The sequence below is a fragment of the Ceratotherium simum genome, chromosome 37 (assembly GCF_057802395.1).
Source record: "Ceratotherium simum simum isolate JZ-2026a chromosome 37, ASM5780239v1, whole genome shotgun sequence".
Lineage (NCBI taxonomy): Eukaryota > Metazoa > Chordata > Mammalia > Perissodactyla > Rhinocerotidae > Ceratotherium > Ceratotherium simum.
The window spans coordinates 3,983,081-3,999,998 of NC_141936.1; the positions used below are offsets into that span (position 1 = coordinate 3,983,081).

Consider the following 16,918-nt stretch of genomic DNA (forward strand, 5'->3'; position numbering starts at 1 on the left):
GTCCCTCCAGGTCCTGCCAGCATCTATTAGCCAGGTCTGCAATTCCTTGGGTGTACAGGCTGGTTCTTACCAGAGCAGGGCTTACCTTCTCTGCTCCAGCTATGCTGAGACCTGGCTCTCATTAGAGGCCTGGAATCAGGGGAGTGCTAAGGGCAGGTCTTATGGAACATAAGCATTATTTTGCAAGGCACTTGCTCCAGTTAAGGTATGTGGCAAGGACAATCTGTTCTCTGCAGGGGGGAAATGATTGCTTCTGCCAACTAGGAGCCTCCTAGGAACTTGGGGCTTTGAAATGCTCAGCTCATCTCCCTGGTTGCCCACATCCATCGCCCAGGATCATTCCCTATCTGACTCCTGACCTTGACATAGGGGACCTGTCAAGGCTGTGACTTTGGTTTACTTTGTAGTTCTGGGAACCTCATAATCAGAGTCTAGGCCTGATTTCCGGCAGTCTACCCAGTGGCTGTAGGAGATGTGGATCTGCTGAGCTGCCATGGAGGCCCTCAGGCTGCAGAGCTTGCCTTAAGCTGGCAGTGAAGTGTCCTAAGCCTATCATGTTCTTTTTCCAAGGTCTCCAGCATCAACATAAAGAGCTGCCCTTCTCCATAATCACAATCATTACCATCATCCCCCACTGAGGAAGCACCACTTCATCAGTATCAAGATCAGATCAAGATCTACTTGATCTCCCAATGCCTTGCTCCCTACCTGTGCCCCATCATAATTGACATAGGTGAAACCTTAAGGAATTGCAATGCCACTCCCTGATGGGTTATCACCAGGGGTCAGCAAACTCTTTCTGTAAAGGACCAGATAATAAATAATTTAGGCTTTGTGGGCCTTGTATAATCTCTGTTGCATATTCTTTCGCTTTTTTTCCCTCTCCTTTCCCGTTAAAAAATGTAAAAACCATTCTCAATTAAAGGGCCATACAAAACAGGCCATGGCTGAACTCTGCTTATTACAATCCATTTACCACTAGGAATGGGGCCCCTACGGCTTTGAGACAGGTGGGAAGTTCAATTCCAAAATGAACCCCTGAGGGTTTGCTTTCTGGAGCCATTTTCAGCATCCAGCGTCCTACTTTAGGTCCCTAGAAAACAGAGCCTGAAGATCGGCTTAGGAACGGGTGCTTTATCAGGAGGCGCAGTCCTGGGGCAGTGAGGGTGAAGGAAAAGGGAAGAAAATGCAAGATGAGGCCTTTCTGTGCTGGCCACTGCTTCCCGATGAACCACATGAGACAAACCAGACACTCGGGAGATTCACATGCTCAGCCCCGTGGGCCTTCTCTGGACCGGCTAACTAAAACACACGCCTGGGATTTTTGCCAGTGGTCAAAGGCAAGAAATTGATCAACTGACTCTCTCCTGCCTCCTGCGTCCTGCCTCCTGCCTTCCGCTGGTTAAGTATAAGGTCTGCTCTGCAGTGCCCACTGAGGGTTACAGGAAGAACCTCACAGCAATCATGACAGTGGCCTTTCTTGGGCCATTAGTGACAGCCACCTCGGCTCCCAGGTCTAGGATCTCTCCTTTTTCCAGTATATAGGGACTAGAGCACAGTCTGCGATCCCTTCGAAGGGAGTAGAGGGGACAGGGCCTCATTACTCATCTTCTTTCGGTTTGAAGGAACCCGAACAGGGTGTAGGGAAGGCCAGACCAGTCCTGGTCTGGCCGGGTACACCCTATAGCCTTAAGAGTTTCCTTCAGAAATCCACTTCAGTGCTGTCGGAATGTGGCGTGCTAGCTCTTCAGCTTTGTCTCCTGAGTCCGTCAGAGGAGCAAGTCCTCTTCAGAGGAGCAAGAAGCTTTGCAGGGGGTCCAGAGAGGTGAGAGGGGCAGGCTGTACTCTCCCAGGGACTCCTGGTCCCCATTCTTCCACGTGTCCCCCTCCTCCTGGTTTCCACACTGATCTCCCCACCCCTCATACATGCTAATCGTCCCTCACCTACTATCGCGACAGGCCCCTTTGTCGTTGTTCCTGGTCTACCAGCCTTCTATGGCTTAGGGTTTGGCAGGCCATCACTTTTCTTCTCCATGCGCTCTGTTATTAAGTCATAGCCAGACAATTTGGGAGGGGGCAGGTCCTCCCCTCTCTTTGCTCCCCTTGCCTATCTTAGGCAGAGATCCCGGAGGACTGCACCATCCCCAGCAGTGCCTCCTGGAGGAACACAGCCAAGGACGTTGCCCCCTTGGGGGGCCTCGCCTGCATTAAATCACTCAGTGTTTTCTGAGCCAAGAGCATGTTGTCAGGCCTTCTCTCTGGATTCCCACAGGTTCTCTCAGGGTGCCCATAGCCTCAATGGTGTGTCCTAGTTTATGCTCAAGGTCTCAGGGAACACCCCTCAGGATAGGTACAGCGAATTCCCTTGAGCACCCGTTCCAAAACACAGGCATGAATGCCAGTTGGTCCAGACTGTTGCCTCTGTGGCCTCTGGGGGTCTTGGGTTGGCCCCCACCACCTGCCATTCACTTCACTTGGCCGCACCAGTATTGCCTCTCACTGTGCAGGCAAATCATCCAGGCTTTCTGAGAATCTGGGGTGCTGGGGGCAGCAATGCCAGGAGAAGCCCCTCTTTCCTCCTGGCACTCACATTCTCCCACCCATGCGTGGTTTCCTCGCTGTAACATGGGGCCCCGGAAGCTTCAGTAGTGCCACAGAGTGGGGGGTCTCCTATTTCCCCTTCCTCGTCCCTTGTAGGACTCAATCTGTTGGGGTGAGAGGGTGGGCACTCAGCAGCCTTCTCTTTCCAAGCGTCTCCTTCGCATGGGGCCACCGTGTGCCCCAAGGCTACTGCAATCCACAGCCATGTCACCTGGCCTCCTGCCTTGCCTTTGTAACGGCCAGGTGACCCATCGCCACCCGCCCAGGGGATGCCTCCTATTCCAAGAGTGATCCAGTCAAACCCCTTCGTTGCTTCCAAAAAGCTTTAGTCCGGGCACAAGTGACGTTTAATGTTTTTTCCGTGTTAGGCACTAAGGAGAAGCCAGTAAGCAAGGAGCAACATGGCGGGTAACATGCTGTGGAGGCATAGGGCAGAGTTTACTGGAGTAAAAGCACAGTCAGAGACTCAGGCAGGATGCACAGGGCCCTGTCATCCCAGGAGAGGCATTGTGGGCCAGCGTGGTTGTAGGGACCAATGGTGGGTGGTGGTCCACGAGAGGGACCTGCATTCCAACCATCCCTGCCATGAGCCTTTATGAGTTTAAAGGGAAGTTAGGAGGGTGCAGGGAGCACCTGGCGAACCACATCACAGAGGGAGATTTTGGGTGAAGAGAATGTTCTAGGGATGAGAGGGACCTTGGAGTTTAGACTCTGGTTGCCTCTTTCCCAGGCTCTGCAGGTAGTGAGGGCGGCCACAAGATCATTCTGCAGACAAAGTTTTCTCTCCTCGATGACATATGACATAGGCCCACACGATTCCTTAGTGCATCATGACATTGAGGGTGTCTTTTGCTAAGGGACAAAGGGGACCTGGACACGTGCCTTATAGAGTCGTGAGGATAAAATAAGAGAATGCATGGAAAGCGTTAAGCATGATGGTAAACACAGTAAGCACGTGCTAACTCATCACTTGTCCACAGGGGAGGAGTGCCCTGAGGTCCATGCCCATCCATGAGGGTGGAGCCCAGACCTCGGCCTCCCAAAGGATCAGACACCCTGACAGGGAGGGGCCTTGCTGGTCCCCAAGGCATGCAGGGCTCCAATTCCTGACACTGCCCCAGGATAGCCACGGTTGGGGGGCCAGTTGGGCTACCCCTCAGCACCAACCCCAGCAATGCTGACAGAACCAAGCTGAAACGACAGCCTTGGGGGACACACAGCAGACAGAGTGTGACAGGGCAAGAGACCCTGCTGCAGGGGCCTGCCTGGTCCAGGTCCATGGCCCCAAAGACCAGTCAGATGGCATGCCAACCAATGAGAGAGCGTTCTGCCCTCTGAAGAAAGCGGTAACCCAGATATGGGGGTCACCTCGGACATGGGGCATTACGACGGACATGGGTCGTCACTTCAAACGTGGTGGATCCCCTTGAACATGGGGGTCACCTTGGACATAGAAGATCACCTTGGACATGGGGGTCATCTCTGACATGGGGTATCACCTCTTATATGGGGCATCACCTTGGACATGGGGCGCCTTGCTGGCAAGCTATCTTCCCTTGGGCCTCGCCAGGAGAATGAGGGGTATTAGTGGCCCAGAAACTCCAGAAAGAGGTCTCAAGCTGCCAGAGATTAGAAAAGCTGACCCATAAATCAGCCCTCAAGTTCCCAAGGCAAAAGTCTGACCAGCAATTCAACATACCTACTGCCACTTCCACCTCCGTACCCGAAGTGCACAGCCCTCATCCCAGTTAAATCCTTGGGTTTTCTTTTAATGGCCTCATGACCAGGAAGTTGAGGTTTTAATCCTTTCTCAAGTGACATGATAGCAGTTTTTTGGCTTCAGTTAAAACCATGCCTTTTATTTGCAAAACTGATATTAAGAGAAGTCAGTTGGAGACACATTTAACCACTGGATTCTGTAGCAATAAAGAGGAAACTTACAACATAAGAAAGGCAGGGTCTTGAGCACTAATTTTTTTATTCATTTATCTTTTTTTGTTTTAAAATACAATAATGAAGTAAGCAAGTCTATACAAAGTGTTGTATAGTAGAGAGAAAGCTATGGTGATTTAAATTATTTGCAGATCTGCCAAAAATAGATTTATTTGGGGGAGATATTTTAAGATAATAATAATTGCCATGGACTAAAAGTCCATTTCACCTATGTATGATTTTTAATTAAAAAAAAAACTCTCAGCAAACTATAATAGAGGGAGACTTTCTCTATCTGACAAAGGACATCTATAAAAAACTAAACACCTAAGGCTAACATCCAAATTCATGGTGAACTATTGAGCACTTTCTCACTCAGATTGGGAACAGGGCAAGGATGTCGACTCTCACCTCTTCTATCCCACATTGCACTGGAAGTCCTAGCCTGTGCCACGAGGACTGTGATGTCGAGGATGTCTTTTGCAAAGGGGCACTGGGATATGGATGTCAACATTCCAGGCCAAGCAGCACTGTGTAAAGACACACCCTGTTCCTATTCAGAGTCTCTTCTCCAGGGTGAGGTGAAGAAAGATGGAAGCCGCATCCTTGTTGTTGATGGCTCAATCTACGACTTCCTGGGGAAAACATATGAGCACATGCATGCACACAGAACACCCACACATGTCTCCCCAAAACAAAGGACAGCCTTCCCAGGATCAAAATCGAGTTTAAAAAACAAAAAAACCCTTCTCAGTAGGTGGCTAGCACAATAAAGTTACCTTCTTAACCCTGTTCCTCAGACCACCTCACATTCAGAGAGAAGCACCAGTTCCCTGGTCACTGCCTGATTCAGGGCCTTCCCACCCACGAGGGACAGATGGGCCTTGTCTCACTCACATCTGCAGACCGTGGACACAGCTACTCATACCCATGGGCCCACCTCTGGGAGCTGGTTGAGGGTATCCCTGCCAGGAACTGCCACTATGCCCAGGTGTATCTGAGTTGCTGTGTACCAGTGCCATCAGTGCCGGGCATGAGGGAGGCTGGGGAGTGAGGGTCAGGGTCAGGCATTCTCATCTCCGATAAGACCCAGGAAGCGGGCCCTGGGGCTGGAAGGCTGGCAAGATTAACAGGGTCCCTTCCATCTCCTTAGAGAGGACATGCTGGCCCCTCCCCATTTACAGATACAATTCTCTTCCTAGCCCCCTGTCCTCTGCCTTCCCAGCTCAGGCCCCAGTGTGCCAACCCCTACACCATGCGATCCACGAGGAGAGGTGGCCAGCACAGTGCCTGTCACATAGCAGTTGTGCAGTAAACAGCTGGCTGAGTGCAGGAATGAATGAGAGAGCCAGCGAGTGGCCTGGTAAGGCCCAGGCAGGGATGGGCAGGGCCAACTCGGGCCAGGCCCACTGGAGACAGCAGGCTGGTGGGAATGGGCTGAGGGCAGGTGCAGAGCATCCGTGGACTTAGCTGTCCTGGGGTTGCATCCTGCAGCGTTCTCCTGTTGGAGCCAGGTTGGAGGCTTCTGCCCAGGTCTGTCCTGTTCTCCTGGGACTTACACCCCATCTTAAAAGAAACTGCCTCCAAATCTGCCTCATGACTTCTATGTTGCAAACTCCTTACAAGCAAAGGATCCAATGAGATGCATTGTCTCACATCCCCAATACTCCAGTGTCAACGAATGTTTGTGGAGTGAATGCAAGTTTCCAATAACAAGAAAGAAGAAACCAGCTGTGAGACACTGAAAATAGACTAGATTCCGAAGAATTCTAGAGGCCCATAACTTTTGATCATTTCTAAAATAATTGATTTCTATATCTTTCTACCAGATTTACGGGAAGGAATAGAAGAGGCCAAATTTAGGGAGGAAATGTGACCTTAGGCTGCAGGCTGAATGTGGAGCAAGACCAAGGAAAAGTTGAGCAGGAGGAGAATCTCTGTGCAGTGTGGGTGAGCTGTCTGTTTACTCTTGTTTCCAGAACAATGGAGCTCACTACTGACGTCAATGTAGGTGAAGAAACAAAGGGGCTTTGGGTGTGTGCAGGGTGCAACTGGGCCTGGATTTGCTTAGCATTTGTGTGTGTGTGTGTGTGTGTGTGTGTGTGTTAGGGAGTGGGGCGGGGAGTATGTCAAGGTGTTAATGTCAGAGAAACAGGAAGAGGGGCCACTGTCACCAAGGAGTGTGAGCCACGCAGCAGCTTCCCAGGGCTTAAGGATTGTCCCAGTGACCTTGGTATTTGCCCCAGTTTGCATCTGTGTCTGATGAAGTTGCACACACACCTTGTTGAGGAGAGGGAAAGAAGTGGCTTGCACATGGGAATTGCTAAATGTGGGTTTGGCCTCAGGAACCAGCAGCTTAGTTGGCTTGCAGGCACAGGTTCATACCTCTTCCTTCCCTCCCATCCCTTGTCCCCAGGAGAGCCCGGGAAGGAGAACTGGACGAGTGGAGGGAGATGCTATATGCCCTTTCAGCCCTTCAGAGCACAGCCAGCCTCGCCTGGATGCTGTTTTTGGCCCACAAGCAAGTCTGGGCCCTTTGTCCGGTCTGAGAGGAAGTTCTACTCTCTCCTGACACTTTAGATAAAAGGCTGAGGGCTTAACATGCCCCCAAGCAATGCTTACTTAAAGAACAAATGGCCCCAACCAAGGTACTCCAGGGTCCAGCGCTCTCTCCCAGAGCCGCCCACACCCCTTGTGGCTCAGCGGCTTGCTCCTCCCAAAGGCCCTTCTTTTCCAAACGCCTTTCTCATCCTCCCAACTGTGCAAGTGCTGCCTCCTCCACGGAGCCTTTGGGGATAACTCTGGCCCTGGTTAATTTATGATCCACAATGCCCAATTCAGTATGTGATTAACTTCCCTTTTCACAAGACGATCCTTTCTCCCTAATGACGTGATTGGGGGCGGGGAACACATCCTTTATTTCTTTTGTACCTCCTCATAGTAACAATGCCTCTATTTGCTAAACCAAAAATTGCGACACATGGTCTCAAAAATAAGAAAGGTCCTCCCGGCAGATCTGAGACAAGTGTCAACCTCGGTGGCCTGGGTGGGCGCGCACCGGGAGCTCCTGCAGGGCCGTCCCGTCTCGGTCCCCTGGGCAGCTTCAGCGCCTAGCGATGAATGAATGAGCGAGTGAGTAAATGAATGAAGATGAATAAGTGAATGAAAGATGCCCGCAGGGAGTTTCCCGCGGCCCTGGCCGCTGGGGGCGCGCCCCTGGCCCGTCGCCGAAGGTGGCTGTCTCCGGGGGCCTGGGCTTCAGTAGGGGTTCGGCCGCCTGGCTGGCTGGAGGAAGGTGCACAGGAGGGGGTCGCAGGCCAGCGCCCAGCTCCCCCGGCCCGCGGTGGTACGCGCCACGCCGCGCTCCCGGAGCCGGCGGACGCGAGCTGTCCTGAATGGAAAACGCCGAGGCCGGAAGTGGAAGGGACCACTCGGGAGGACGAGCGGGGAGACACCAGCGCGTCGCCTCTTCATTGAGGAACCGACTCGGTGAACATGGAGTTCCATGTGCGTCTTATGTAAAGAGAGCGACGGACGCCACAGCCAATGGACGTGCGTCGTTCGCAGGGCCTGCCCCCACGGTATGCAGATGAGGCGGCGCCGCGGCCAATGGCGGGCGCCGGGGGCGGGAGCGGGGCGCGCGGTCACGTTTTCCACTATGTGACAGCAGCGAGTCCGCGGAGGCGGCGGCGGCTGGCGGCTCTGCAGGCTACGCTGCTCTCGGCTGCGGCGGTGACGGCGGGCGCCGGGCCGGGGCACCGACGCGGACGGACGGGCGAGGACGCGGCGCGGCGAGGCGCGGCGGTGAGTGCGCGGCGCGTGGGCGGGCGCCGGGCTGGGGCGCGGACCGCCGGCCAGCCACCGGGCTCTCCGGTTACGTAACGGGCGCCGGGACGGCCAGGGCAGCGGGCGGGTGGACTCCGGGCGGCGGCGGCTCAGGGATCCGGCGGAGGCGCGATCCGAGAGTTTCCTGGGCCATTTGACACCTCCTTCTCGGCTTGACACCGGCCTGGGGGTGGGTACTGTTATCCCCATTTTGCACATCAAGAAACTGAGGTCCAGAGAGGTTAGGCCACCTACGGTCACAGAGCTACTGAGTGAGTGCCACACCGGACTGTCCTCTAGACGATGTTCTCTTATGAACCCCGCCCCCGCCCACCTCAACCCGTGGGGAGAGGGCTGAGGAAGGCCATGGCAACCGAGGGTCGGTGCAACTGTCCTTGGGAACCTGGAGGGCCCCTTGGGGAGCCGGCTTCCTGCTCTGAGGCCAGAGAGCCAAGTCTCAGGCTGGGGAAGGGCCACTGCTGGGCGCTGGTCTAGGAGCTTTACCTGAACAGCCCATGGGTCCCCTGGAGTGGGTGACAGAGAGACTAGAAAGTTCCTTTGCCAAGGCACACCTGCAACCCTGTGGGCAGGGAGGCCCTAGCTGAGGTTCACCCCCTTTGCCCACGCTGGACCTCCCTGTATTTATTCCGTCTCCTCAGGTTAGGAGAAGTGGGGGAGGTGTCCCACTTTGCGATGCAGCAATCACACCATCCTTCTGGGGTGTACCCTGGCTACTGAGTCCCTGACATGGACCGGGGGCGGGTGGCGGCCTGTTTACCCCTCCAGGAAGGCCAGGGTAAGGGATGACAACTCGGTTGCCAGGGTTTCTGTAACCTACACAGAAGAAACCAGTTTGGAAAGCTGATTCATACTCACAGAACTACAGAGCCAGAAGGTAGCCTGGAAATCATCCAGGGTAACCCCTTGGCTTGACAGATGAGGAAACTGAGGCCCAGATACCTGCTGGGCACACACCATGGCAGGGCCAGGCCCAGACCCAGGATGTCTCCAGGGTCTTTCCATCATCCTGAGGGTCTTGATCTGGGTCAGGATGAGCTTCAGAGGTTCTATGAAGTCCTGAAATTGGGTGCTGAATTCTGAGTGGTCTGGGATTTGGGAGGAGGGGCCCCAGGTCCCCCACATGTTAAGAACCCCAGCACCATGGCAGAAGCCCTCCCGTGAATCCCTCTCCCCTCCCATGCCCCATGCAGCAGGGTCACTGCCTTCTCCCTGGCTCAAAGGGGAGAGGACCCCGCCTCCTCCGGGGTTTCTGGTCCAGGGCTCAGGTTGGCTGAGAAGGGAACAGGACTCCACCTGAAGGCTTTAACTGGAAATTGAGCTTTTAAATACAAGGCTAATCACTTTTTATAAGGGGTATGAGTAAAATGAGGAAAGAGACTCTTTTCTTTTAAGTGGGAGCTCCGTGATATGCCAACGCAGGGATGGTACCCGTGGGTGTTCACAGTTATCTGTCACTGTCATCTGGTGTGATTCACTGGTGCAGAACTAACGGAGCCCTGGCTTTCTGTGGAGGCTGGGGTGCTGGGCTGGAGGGGAGTCTGCCGCCAGCCAGCCAGCTGCTGCCGGGTGACTCAGCTCCCCCCTGGGCCTCAGTTTCCCCGTCTGTGGGGCAGGGCCTTGGATTAGGTGACCTTCGAGGTCCCTTTCAATTCCTAGGTTTTTGGATTCCTGTTACTCTACAGATGATTTCCCAGGCGCCCACACACGTCACGCTGTGAGGCACGGACCCTGTGAGGCATTTCTGCCGAGCTTAGAAGGAAATAGGAGAGGTTCCTCTCATTCGTACTATTTCTCCTGCACATTTAACTTTCAGAAAAATACTGGTGGGCACGCCTCTGTTTTTAAATGATGACATAACTTCGCGGAGCCTCAGCAAACCGCAGGCTCCACCAGGTCGTTGAGTGGCTGGCGGAACCTCTCAGCATTTAGTCAAAATAAAGAGTGACACTGAAAACGACTGTACTCGGCAAAACTAACTAGGAACACAGAACCTGGCAGCGATGCAGCCGCTCTGCACCCCCTGCCCTTGTGGAAAGCTGGCCCACCTGTGGACCCAAGGGAGAACCAGAAAGTCTGGATGGGGGCCTCTGATGGGCTCATCCCCTAAGCGACTTTTCTGTTAGGCCCTTGTTTCAACTCGGTGCTCCTTGTCTGCACATCTGTAACAAGTTTGTTGCTGTATTTCCACGTCCAGAGCAAATCAGAGGCAGTAGGTAAGCAGGTGGGGAGTGACGGTCGCGGGCAGGGGTCAAGGCCACTGTGTTATCAGAGGGGGGCAATTCCGAAGGGCAGGCAGAGTGGGCTCCAAGCTGTGTGCCTGACCCTCTCCAGCCCCTCAAGGCCTCGAAGATTCCTAGTGCTCGTCCTGGGGTGGCAGAGAGGAGTAAGAACAGGCACCAGAGAGCTGCTTCCCTGAATGCTGAAGCCTGGAAGCTGATGTTTTTGCATTATTGTTGTTTTAAATCTCTGCTTCTCCGTATCTGAGGTTGTAAGATGGAGCTGAGAGTATTTGAAGGGGTCTTGGTGAGGCTGACATGCCTCTCCCAGTCTCCTTCCCTTCCATATTTGGACAGCCACGGTCACATTTTCCTCAGTTACCCAACTGTTGCCATGGAGAACGTGGTGTTTATTTAGCAGGACAAACATTTTCTCCGGATTACAGCAGGCTGGCCTCGGGGAATTGGCTCCGACCAGGAAGTAGCAGACGTGTTAAAATATTGGGGGTTGTAAAATACCCAGACACAGGCTGCGAGATCCCTGTTACATAAAGTCCAAAACAGGCAGAATGAGCCAGGCTGTGGGAAGTCAGGCTGGTGGTGACCCGGTGGGGGTGGCAGGGAGGGCCACCAGGGGCCTGGGTGGTGGGGGTGGGAGTGTTCTGTCTCCAGAGCTGGGGGCCTGGGTACACAGGTGTGCTCAGTTTGTGGACGTACGTCAAGCCGGGGCCTTAGGATTTGGGACTTTTCTGCATGTATCTTATACTTCTGTTTCAAAAACTTGATCGCCTTCAGCAGTTGAGCTATATGCTGATTTCTGATTTCCACAAAGAAATGTCCTTCCCCGTTAGGCTCAAGGGTATTGAGTGTGAGAAGCCTTTATCAGTCCTGCCAGTGGCAGCGGAGGGTGAAATTGGGGACCAGGCTGTGCTTTCATTCTCTTTTTTTTTTTACTTCATTCTCTTTATTTATCATGGAAACTCTGAATATATGTGAAAGTAGAGAGGATAGTGTAATGAACTCCGTGATCCATTCCGTCAACCACCTCCAGTGGGTTCAGCTCTTGGCCCCTCTCCTCCATACCCCCACTTGCTTCCTCCCCCTCCCGTATTACTGTGAGGCCATCCCAGACCATGACCTCATTGGGACTGCACTTTCTAAATGTTCCTCTGTCCCGTCAAGGCAAACCTCGCCACCAAAGGTGTGGTCAGAAGACTGGAGTCAGGGGCCCGAGCTCAGCTCTTTCCTTCAGTCTGCCCGCTCTCTGAGGGCAGAGCCAGCGGGCGGACATCTGTGGAGGCGGCAGCAAGGGGGCAGGGACAGGCGCACCCCGGCAGCCCCTTCTCGGCCTGACTGTCCTTTCCTCCCAGGGAGCCCTGGCTATGAGCACCCACCTAGGGGTATAAACACAGGTTTCCCAGGGAGCCCCCAGGGCCCCAGCAGTGCTGGCAGTAAACGTTTGTGGAAGGTAGGAGGCAAAGTCTGCCTTGATGGGCACACTGGTTCTGCCAACTTGGCAAAATGAGGTCGGTCCATTAGAGCTGTTGGTGCTGAGTGATGCATTTTCTGGAATAATGAAGTTTCAGGTGCTTTGGTTTGGTTTATTGTTTCACACTTCTGCCATGCTTGCCCCACCCTTTTTGCTAAAAGATTTATCTCCCATCTAAGCTGATCTGCTCACTCCTACTCAATGAATCCTACTCACACGGGCTCCCAGGGGCGGGAGCCAGGAGCTCCTCCAGGGAGCTAAGCAACGAGCCCATGGGGCAGCGTGCGTGGAGGCAGAGTGTGTGCTGCCTCCTTCCAGAGGAGGTCTTTACTGCCGGGGTGGGGGGACAGCTGAGCTCTTAGTCCTTTAAATACAAGCCAGAGACAGCTCTTGTGGCAATGAAATATATATATATTTTTAATCACTTCTGTTACCCCATCTGTTTTCCTGTAGTAATTAACAGTGATGATAAAAGCTAGTTTGTTGGACACTTTACTGCCTTGCAGACACTCTGCTCAGGCTGTGTCATTTAACCCTCCCGGCAGCCAACAGGAGGCAGGGGCTGCTGCTGCCCCATCTTACAGATGAGGAAACAAGGCACAGAGGCTCAGGAACTTGCCCAAGATCAAACATTTAGGAAGTGGTGGGACCCACTGAAGCCCCCACCATCCGGGGGCTGCTCACTTAACCCCTCGGCCTTCGTAATTCACTCGGCAAGAAGGACCAGCTGCTTGTCAGGGGAGGGCTGTGGGATGAGATGGGTGGTGTCCAGGCTGTTGGGGTGCAGGAGTGAGAGCCTGGCTTTGGCACCCTGGGCAGCCCCTTGGCAACTCTACTGAACCGTAGCAAGAGCCCCCAGAGAGGTCTTGCTTCTACCAGGCCCCCAGCCTGCAACGCCATTACAATGCAAGCACAGAACTCTCCCGCAGTCCCCATCTCACTCAGGGTAAAGCCGGGGTCCTGGCTCTGCCCCTGTGAGGTACCACCTGGTCTGGTTCTGACCTCATGTTACCCTCCTACCCTCTGCCTTGTCCTCTCTGCTCCAGACTCGTTCATCTTTCTGAGTCTCACCTGCCTCGGGACCTTTGCACTTGCTGTCCCCTGCCTAGAATGTTCTTCCTCCAGCATCCTCCTGACCCACTCTCTGACCCTCTTCAGTCTGTCTTAGTTCGAGTTCTCTCAGAAGCAGTCTGGGCCGAGACTTAATGCCAGTGCTTTCCTGGTGGGTGCGATTCAAGAGCAGCAAAAGTGAGGGAAGAGAGAAGTGAGGGCGAGAAGGCTGGGGCACACACACAAGATGGCGCCCTGATGGTGACGCCCTCCTTCACACACACCCAGCTGATCCCTCAGCCCCTTGGGGCCTCATCAGAGAGACTATCCAAAAAACAGACAGGAGGGAAGGGCAGAAAGAAAAGCTTGAGAACAGCCAATCTGAGGCAGGGACGGAGAGGGGGTTTATCCGCCAGCCCCTTCTTTTCTCCTTTCCCCCGGAGGGGAATAGCTTTCTCTTGGGTCCAGTTCCTTGCCGGGCCCTCTGGCAGCAGCTGGGGAAGCGAGGGCCCACTCCGTGGTGTGATGACCCATCCAAGGCCACGTGTGGCCGGCACAACCAGAGTCTCCTGGCAGCCTCCCGTGTGAAGCCAGGAGGACCACATGGGTGTGTGCCCAGCAAGGGTTGGTGAGGAGCGAGGGGCTCCAGGCTGGGGAGGGCGAGGCCGAGGGGCTCTGAATCAGCACCCCACATGGGGCTCTGGTACCAAGTCAGTGTCACCTCTACACAGGCCTTCTCTGGCCACCCTCCCTGAAATGTCCCATTCAGCCCCTCCCACACAACACCTCCTGGTCCTGTGCTCTGCTTCCTTCTGCTTAGCACGTATCATTAATCTACCGTATGTGCCGTTCCCTTATTGATGGCCTGTTCCCCCCACCGGGACGTGAGCTCCATGAGGGCAGGAAAGATGTCTGTCCCGTCCTCTGTTGTACCGCCAGCCGTCTAGTTAAGAGCAAGTTAATCAACAGAAAACAGCGCCTAGAGCAGTGCCAACACGTGGCCAGCCCTGCATAAGTACCACCTATCATTTTATTGTGGTTGTTACTTACTGTTCTGTGACTTGTTTGTTTATGTCCTAGAATCTTCCCACCTCAATATGTCTGGTCTCCCTCTTTTTAGTGGGTGCATAGTATTCCATAGTGCAGCTGTGCCAGGTTTTATGCTGGCAGCAGTATGTGCCAGGCCCTGGGGATACAGCAGGGAACACCTCAAAGCTCTTGACACGTTGGTGTGGAGGCCGGCAGTGTCAGTGCCGTGGAGGAGAGAGAGCCGAGCAGGGGTTGCAGAGCTGGTGGGGGAGAAGTCAGTGCTGTTTGTGTAGGAGAGGCAGACTATCTGCAGGACAAGGGCTATGGGCACCAGGGAGCAGCAGAGTCCCTGAGGTCGGAGCTCAGCAGCTGGGCCGAGGCGGGGGACCACAGCAAGAGATGCCCAGGAGGCAGCCGGGGAGACCTCGCAGAGCTGTGGGCCCTCATGCTGACCAGGGCTGTGCTCTGGGCCCCCCGGCGCAGAGGCCTGATGTGAGCTGACTTTCCTGTCACCAGGATCGCTCACTGCCGTCTGGACCACAGCGGGGCAGGTGAGGCAGGGGACCCAGTTTGGAAGTTGAGGCTGGCGCCTGGCCAGGGTGGTTGTGGTGGACAAGGTGCCCTAGATAGGACATCGATAGCCTCCCTGCTGATGGTCCTTTTCAGGTTTTTATGGCTCCATGCACCGTACTCACCTGTCTTTGTGCACACATACAAGCACTCCCACAGAGTGGCTTCCCAGGAGTGGGAAGGGATGCGGATGATCAATGTTGCTGGGCACACACAGAGTCCCCTCTGGAAAGACTTTGTTCGTATACCGTGGTGCACAAGAGTCCACTGCCTCGCCGACACTGGATGCCGTCGGTCTTGTTCACTTTTGGTGACCTCATGCATTTTCCCCATGACTAGTGAGGTTGAGCATCTCCCCGAGTTTATAGATTTCTCTTTGGGGGAATAGCCTCTTCTTAGTCTTTCGTCTCTCTCTTCTCAAAAGAAACCTTTCAGTCTTGCATTGAATGAGCTAGAACTTCCCCGAAATGTTAAAATAGACCCAGCAGTAGACTTACTTGTTTTGTTCCGGACTTTTGTTGGAACGCCGCTGGCAGTTTAGGTTCTCTGTGACTGGGGACATGGATAAACTGCAGCTATCTAAAGCCACAATGAACAGGTGTCCCCTGACTGAGATTCCCTCCCTTGACCGTGACCTTCCGCTCGCAGGGCAATGTGATGTGTAGACGTGATCTTCTGAAAATTTAATATTACAGCTGAGCTGTCCAGACTCGCAAGACTTTCCATCCTTTGTAGGTAACCTGCTTGTTTTTCCTGTTTGGATGTGGGTAGAATTTTCTTTTTCCTTGAAAACGTCGTTTTTCCTCAGGACAATGCTAGGCTTGGGCTCTTCTCGCGTAACTTTGCCTGGTGTTTGGGGACTCCTTTGAGGGCCAACGCAAATCTGTCTTCAGACAGGATGGTTTCTTCACGTGTATCTTTCATTGTGGTTTCTGCTTCACTGTTCTGGTGTCTTTTCCAGAAAGAGCCATTATTTGCAGGTCACAATGCAGCTTTCCTCCATATCTCTCCTCCCCTCATATGTAATATTGGTCCTTTCCTTTCATTTAAAAAAAGTTTCTCATGCTCCTCCTCCCCATCACTGAAGCTGCCATCTTCGTTATTGACTCTGAACTTAACTTTCTAATTTTCTGTTCTGATGTGGCTTTTTCATCTCGGTCTGTGGCTTTAGCTCATCCTCCATTACTTGTTTCATGGAATCCATCATTTCTTGATTTTTATGATACAGAGTTGGTGCTGTCCTAAATTTGCTTGTTTCCTCGTGGAGTTTGTGTTCATCTTGTCTTTGTTGCACGTTTTTTCAAAAGCCACATCTTAGCTCTTTTCTTTGTATGGTTCATGAACAAGACAGGGTCTAATCAGACCTGCTGTTTTCCAAAGAATAATGTATTGGATTCTCTGTCTTCAGGGGAGGCGGGCCCAGAATCCAGCGCTGTCATCTGCTGCTGTGTGGCCTTGGGCAAGTCACTACCCATTTTCTCATCCATGGAATGGAGCCAAGAAGGGTGTCGTACCTGCACTGTGGACAGTGATCACGAGGATTAGGTGGAATGGCGTGGGTCAGGCCCTTAGTGTAGTGTCTGTAGTCGCCATCATCAACCAGGTGTCTGGTCTGTTTCCCTGAGCACATGGAAGCTGGGGGGCACATTCTGCCTTCTAGGGACCCCCTCAGTGAAGGCACCACTCCCTGGGCCCTCCAGATCTTCCCTCCCTCCTCACTTCCTGAGTTCCACAGTTAGGGACCGTGTCAGCGGGTCCCCTTGCCTTCTGGCTCCCTGACCTCTGAGATCAGCAGGAGAGAGAAGCCAGGGCTGCATTCCCCTAGCTCTGTCCTCCCAGCCACAGGTTGTCTGGCTTCCTCTGGTTTCAGCAGGCCTCGTCCCCAGCAGGCCTCATCCCCTGCCTATCCAGAGGGATAACAGCTCCCCCTCGCCCTACCTGGTAGCCCCCAGGGCTGCATGCCTTTTGTTGTTTCCTCAACCCTGACCACATCCTTTCGTGCAGTGCCTTCATCATACGCTCTACTGGTTTGAGTGGGCGTCTACTTCCTGCGGGGACCCTGGGGAGACACGTCCTGGGTCCTCCTTTCACACTGTGACATCTGTCCCCAGTCCCTAGGCTTCTGGTCAAACCCCTCTGCCCTGCGTAATCACGGACCTTATTCGTCCCAGCCTTATGGCTGGTC

The 16,918-nt window shown here is 53.7% G+C and overlaps 1 protein-coding gene across 1 annotated transcript in view; it reads left to right on the forward strand.

The window, feature by feature from the left end:
* Window positions 1-8,238: 8,238 nt before the first annotated feature.
* Window positions 8,239-16,918, forward strand: part of PER2 (period circadian regulator 2) — a 41,481-nt gene continuing 32,801 nt past the window's right edge. Inside the window, exon 1 of the mRNA XM_087424615.1 lies at window positions 8,239-8,337. The gene's annotated coding sequence lies outside the window, so the exon portion shown is untranslated. The remainder of the gene's footprint in view (window positions 8,338-16,918) is intronic.